Raw genomic sequence first — 6,661 nt, 5'->3', positions numbered from 1 at the left:
TTGTCCAAATTAGCTCAGATCCACACTTGGGATTTCATCTCACAGGGGGTTCACTTGGAAAGAAGAGTCCATGAGTGAGCTAAGAACCAGGCTGTGCCTGAGCTGCTCAGGCAGGAGCTTCAGAACCTGCAGGCCTCAACCAGCTCAGTGACACACTGCAAAACATGCTGAGCTGGACACCTGAACTGTCAGGTCAGAAATGACTCCCTTAGAGCAGAGAGGAGCACGTGGAAAGGTGAGGAACATAATTCTGAGGGGCCTTGCAAGTTATCTGCACAAAACAACTTCAGCTTTGCAAGCTGATTCTCAGCTATGACCTCTGAAGTATTTCCTGCTGACTTGCAGGAAAGTGCTTGAGCATCACGACCCACTGTAGTCACTGCACATCTGGGAGAAGTGGTTTTAAAGGCCAATTATTTTCTGAGGAAATACTTTGTCTTTGGAAGTTTTCCTTATTTTGCCCACTTTAAAAGCTAATGATTGTGGCACTGCCACTTGAAAGGGTGCCTCTGAGTGCTCCACTGTGGCAAGACCATTTCCTTGTTAACTGTGTGAGTGAAAAAAGTCCCACGTGATCTAAATTGCTTTCTGAGGCGTCCTGCTCAATGTCAGCCCTGGATGTCTTGTGTCAGAGCCCAGGGCAGTTTGAAGGGTGCAGCATTGAGCCCCAAAGCAGCAAGGCCTTCAGCAGGAAGAGCTCAAGATCCTCTCTATAATTCACTGGATTGGAGGGGCATTAATTGGATGGTTAAGTAAGGGCTAACTGGGGGATACTACCTCATTTTTAGCAAAGTGTTTCTAGGGTCCTGTCACATGAGAAGAAAAGAGTGTCTGCACCAATTAGGTATAGGGGTAGTATCCCCCCGTACCCTTTGCTAATAGGAGAGGGAGGCAACTGCTATGCCTCTCGCCTAAAAAAAACACTTGTGGTTGGACAGATCCCAGAAGTGATAACTTCAAAAATCTCCAACAAGGAACCCTTTCTGAAAGATGACCTCTTGTACTGCAATTACTCTAAGCTGCATATTTCTAGGTATTTCACGGTCTACATGGGATACCTGGCTGCAGATCCTGGCAAGAGCTGAGGAAACTCAAGGCCTGAACCTCAGTGCACAGAAGGCAGCAGGCTGCCAGCATCCCTGGCTCTGGCCACCAGGGCAGCCTGGGCCCTGCGAGCCAAGTCACCTCCTCACCTCCAAGGGCTCCCCAGCTCCCCAGCCTGGTGGCACTCCCCACGCACAGCACTGCTCTCTCCAGACACCGCCTCCCGTGACAAGCACCAAGACACTGGGTCCACCACCCATTCCCACCACAGGGCACCCCACCACTGTGACACACGGCATCCCTCACCCCTCGCCTCACAGAGGGTTGCCAGCCAACACGTGCCTCTGCAGCAGGGATGTAAAGGGCACTCAACCAGACATGGCAGCAGCCAGGGCTCTCTCAGTGGCTCTAAAGCACACAAAGGCCATCTCTCCCTCCCTTCATTTCATTTCTATTCCTCCAAGGCCTTGCAACAGCACTTCCTTTGAACAGCCAGTCACAGCCCTGGGTTCCTGGTCACCTCCCACCTCCAGGAATCAAGGAACAGAGATATCGTTCATATCTTGGAGAAAAATCTCGGAAGTCTCCTGGTGTCTTGATTGGGCAGAATTTTCTGCAGCACACAGACACTGGAAATCAGAGATTACTACTGTCACTGCTCACCCCAGCTCTTAATTCATTTAGCGGCATAAAAATTCTGGCTGGACTCCCTCATCGACTGCTGGAGGGTTGTAAGCCTATACTCAGGAAGCAGTACAAAGTCAAACTCCATGTCTGTGTTTACAGCCAGGTGCCTGCTGCAGGCCTATGTACTGCTGGAACAGGAGTGACCTCCAAGTCAATTCCCAGCTCCAGGGCAGGGCCGGGCAGGGCAGAGCAGGGCCCTCTGCCCCTGAGGCAGCCCCTGGGCTCGGCAGCCCTCGCACTGCACCTGGTGGGGCTGGGCCACAGCCAGGAAGGGGCTGCTCTCTGCGGGGCCGGGCTGGGCCCCGGTGTATCACTCCGCAGGGCTGAGGAGCCCCAGGGCCCCGGGGCAGCCAGGGCCAGAGCAGCTCTGGGGCTGCCGGTGCTGGGCAGCGCAGGTGTGGGGCCGGGAGGGGGCGGGGGAGATGGCCCTGCTGGGCTGCCCCCACCACTGCCCCCACGGCTCAGAGAAACAGGCTTGGGGTCAGCAGGGACTTGTGGGGTGGCCATGGCACCCCCACCTCTTCCCAAGCTGCTCCCCCAAACAGGCTGTCTTTTGGGTGCAGAGGTCTGACCCCAGTTTGCAGGAGGACAGGGGCTGTGGCCATCAGAGGACAAGATCTCTGAGCCCAAAATATGCTCTGCCACGTTGGAAGCATAAATGGATCCACAGGGAAGGAACAGAGGTTCTCACAAACAAGTAGAGGCCTTGGGGTTATTACAAGGTGAAGGTTTCATTTCCCATTTGGGCATTTCCAGCAGGCTCTGGTGAGCCCCACAGGAGCTACAAGACGGCCCAGCCTCCAGAACACAGGACCCCTTTCCTGCCAGAGCCAGATCCCCAAGGGGGACCCACTCTCACGGAAACGTGGGCCTGGATTGCCCCCTGCCATGAGGGGATAGGGCCAGCCCCACAGAAGCGTTGGGGCTTAGGGCAGCCCCAGCCCTATGTCCCAGTAGTCCTGGCTGTCATATCGTCCCCTAAGCAAGATGGGACCCTCAGGCAGGGCTCTCATAGCAGCCCTCAGCGCTGTGCAGCCACCTGCACAGCCCAGGATCCACAGCCATTTTTGCAGTTAATGGTCTCTGTACAACCCCTCAGCAAGGATCTCCCAAAGCCCTTACCCTTGGTGGAGAGCCACAGGAGTGTTGGGAAGCAGGAACTGCATTCTGGGCTGATGGTCTTGGTCCAGCAGTTCTCCATCTCGCTTGCCCCCTTGCCCTCACATTGCCTCTCCAGCCGTGGATGAGGGATGGTGTTTCCATCTTGTCACCCAAACTCCTCTCCAATGTGCCCCTTCTCCTCTGCCTGTTGGCGAGGGGCCCCAGTGTGGCCCCACTGCCTCCTCTCCCCCATCCTTGCCATGGAGCGGCTCTGAAGAGCAGCAGTGGGGAGCGCATGAGCAGTGCCCAGCAGCTCTTGGGCCTGGCAGGGAAGTGAGGGCACTACCGCAGCACCAGGGAGACCTCCCTGTGATGCAGCACATCCCACTGTGACCTCAGCTCGTGTCATCAGGGGGCTCAGAAGGTCACTGCCATGGAGATGGCACAGCCAGGAAGAGAGCAGAAAGATTGCCCCTCGTGTTCTGAAAAGCAGTCACCTCCCCTCACCCCAGTTATTTTCCAGAACTTGCTGATAAATCCTTCAGGAATGTCTCCAGATGGTGCTAAAGGCTGAGAAATATCTAAAATGGGGAACTAGAGAAGTCACTTCTGCATCCCTGCACTGACAGGTCTCTGCCCTGGACAGACCCGTGTGGGAAGCTGGGGTTTCAGGGCTGGCTTAAGGTTTGGCATTTTTCAAAGCCAGGATCAAAGTCATGTGGGATGAAACAGCACAAAGCATGGCCACAGGCTGAGATGCTTTGGTGAGCCTCAAAACTGATTTCTGCTGTGGGTCACTCTTTTTGTAGAAGTAGGAGGTAGGACCATATGAGACAGGACAGAGCCTTCCTCCCTGAGGCACCAAAGCAGGCTCTTTGTTTTTAAAAGTCCTCAGCAAGGTTTCTTCATCTGTGATGCTTAAGATGAAGATAATACTCCAGAGAAGAGCAAATGTGCCCTTAACACCCATCATCTGGAGGGCCAGGCTAGGGAGCAAATCTGGGGAAGTTCTCCCACTTGCCATGCATTTTGCCCAGCTTTCCTTCTGACTGAGCCTAGGGAAAGCCATTTCTCCTGCCCGGGCCTCTTTTGGGCTTTGGGCTTTTCAGTGTCCCCTCAAAGCAGTGCTCCTTGCCTGGGGGGTCGCTAAAGCCTCCAGCACCTTGGACATAACCTGCCACCACCCAAGGTCTCCTGGGGGGCTTTACAGCCCTAACACCCCGCATCTCCCAGAGTTTTGACCCTGGGCATCTCAGGACACGCCCACACACTGCAGGGCTGCTGTCCTGGCTCTGGTGCATAGTCTGTGAGGGGGTGCAATGCCTCAGGACCTGCATTTGGGCTCATTCAGAAGTTTGTGAGGTGACCAGATCCCACCTCTGCAGCTGCTGAAGCTTGAGAACGTCCCTGCAACCAGTCTTCCTCCCCTTCCTAGTCTTAGCATAGTCCCAGGGTGACTCTCACAGAAGGGAGACTCCATCCCCCTTGAATGCTGGCAGAGATGGGGCTTTCCAAGTCACTGCAAAAGGAAGGACTCGTTTACTTCTTTGGGTTGCTTATCCAGCCTGTGGCACCCCCTTGTGACACTGTGAGCCCAGCTGTGCACCCTGAGGTCTCTGCCCTTTCTCTGCCCTGTCTCCTGTGTGCCTGCCCAAAGTCTTGCCAATGCACCAGGGCCATGGGAAGTGTTGCTTTAGAGAGCTCACTTGAAGCTGGGACATGTCATGGAGCTGAAGGACTGATGGAGGCTAGTCTGGGATGTGGCCATGCCCCCACACCCCCTCCTGCTCCTAGTCCGAGGCTCCAGGGAGGTCTCTGGGGAGAGCAGGGGGTTTGGTGTGGGTGCGATGGGTTTCCCTTGACATGCCTGAGTCCTGCCTGGGTTGCTCTGAGTGCCCAGGAAAATCCCTCTTCTCTAGGGGCTTGCCTCAAGGCTTTTCCAGACTTCTGTACAGAAACACAGCCTGGTCCAAGATGCCCAAGAGCAGCACAGTCCCCAGCATGGCGCAGGACCCCCAGGAGCTGTATGGCTCTCTCTTCTGTTTCCTCATGTCCTGATTACATTAACAATTTCTAACAACCCCTTTACAGAAGACTATTGGACATTGTAACAGTGCAACTCCTTCCATTAGTCTTTGTTCATTCCCATACTGCACTGCTCATTTGTGCTTTGGGTAGTTTAAAGCTTGCTCCATCTTTCAGCAGTTTGTTCCTCTGGGCAAGCCACTATAACAGGGCCCGACCCCAGGTTCCCGCAAGTAAAGTTCAGAGCCAATCAAAGCAAATTAAATAATTAAATTTTAATCACGCGTGTGCAGATATTACAGCTTGAGCTGGGTGCTTCCGAAGAGGGACCCCAACAAAAAGAATCCTGGGCAATTATAGTTTTTTCAACTTCAGTTCCCCACCCCTCACGTGGTAGTTAGACCAATAGTAATTTTTAGGCCTGGGGTCTCCTGCCCTTCATTGGATCTCATCGTTGTTCCTAGGTAAGCTGTTTTTCTCCTCTTTATTTTTTGCGGTCTCTGCTGACGGTTGTACCTTTATTTTTGTTGGGTCTTGCGGTTGTCTCCCAAGGTCTTATTTTCAAAGTTTTGACTTCTTCCCTTTCAGAGTGGGTGACACAGGAGTGCAGACTGCGTGTGGATTCCTTATCTTCCCACCCTGAACCAGCTCTGAGGCACTTTTTTTACTAAAGGAAGTAAAGGTTCATTACTTTATTCAAGTGCGGCCTAAGGCTTCAGCAAATCTAGCTACTCATGCTAAGCAAGTTTTACATAAGTTGTGCTAAGCGGCTACCTCTAGAGAGTTTCAATTCACTATTCTTTAACAGCCCCCATGGCCCAGAGACACCATGGACATTATCTGGAGGCTTCCTTTGGCAATTCAACCTTCCCAAAGTAGCACATGATGGATTATTACCAGCCAGAGGGGATTTTTATAGTGTGCTATCAAGAAGGAGTCATTCGGCAGGCTCCAATGTACAGTTTGATGATGGGTGGGTGAGCTGCACTGTGCAAGGCCTGCTGGGACAGCAGAAGGAACTGACCCTCGTTTGCTTTTATGCACACCTCACTGCCAAGAGGGCACCTTTGTCCAAATTAGCTCAGATCCACACTTGGGATGTCATCTCACAGGGGTTCACTTGGAAAGAAGAGTCCATGAGTGAGCTAAGAACCAGGCTGTGCCCAAGCTGATCAGGCAGGAGCTTCAGAACCTGCAGGCCTCAACCAGCTCAGTGACACACTGCAAAACATGCTGAGCTGGACACCTGAACTGTCAGGTCAGAAATGACTCCCTTAGAGCAGAGAGGAGCACGTGGGAAGGTGAGGAACATAATTCTGAGGGGCCTTGCAGGCTATCTGCACAAAACAACTTCAGCTTTGCAAGCTGGTTCTCAGCTATGACCTCTGAAGTATTTCCTGCTGACTTGCAGGCAAGTGCTTGAGCATCATGACCCACTGTAGTCACTGCATAACTGGGAGAAGTGGTTTTAAAGGCCAATTATTTTCTGAGGAAATACTTTGTCTTTGGAAGTTTTCCTTATTTTGCCCATTTTAAAAGCTAATGACTGTGGCATTGCCATGTGAAACAGCGTCTCTGAGCGCTCCACTGTGGCAAGACCATTTCCTTGTTATTTCTGTGAGTGAAAAAAGTCCCACATGATCTAAACTGCTCTCTGTGGTCTCCTGCTCTCTCTGGGGCCTCCTGCTAGATGTCAGCCCCTGGATGTCTGGTTTTAGGGCCCAGGGCAGCACACAGGGTGCAGGGTGCAGCAGAGAGCCCCGAAACAGTGAGGCCTTCAGCAGGAAGAGCTCAAGACCCTCTC

This window comes from Dromaius novaehollandiae, chromosome 30, assembly GCF_036370855.1.
Source record: "Dromaius novaehollandiae isolate bDroNov1 chromosome 30, bDroNov1.hap1, whole genome shotgun sequence".
Taxonomy (NCBI): domain Eukaryota; kingdom Metazoa; phylum Chordata; class Aves; order Casuariiformes; family Dromaiidae; genus Dromaius; species Dromaius novaehollandiae.
Note: the sequence above shows the minus strand (reverse complement) of the source record.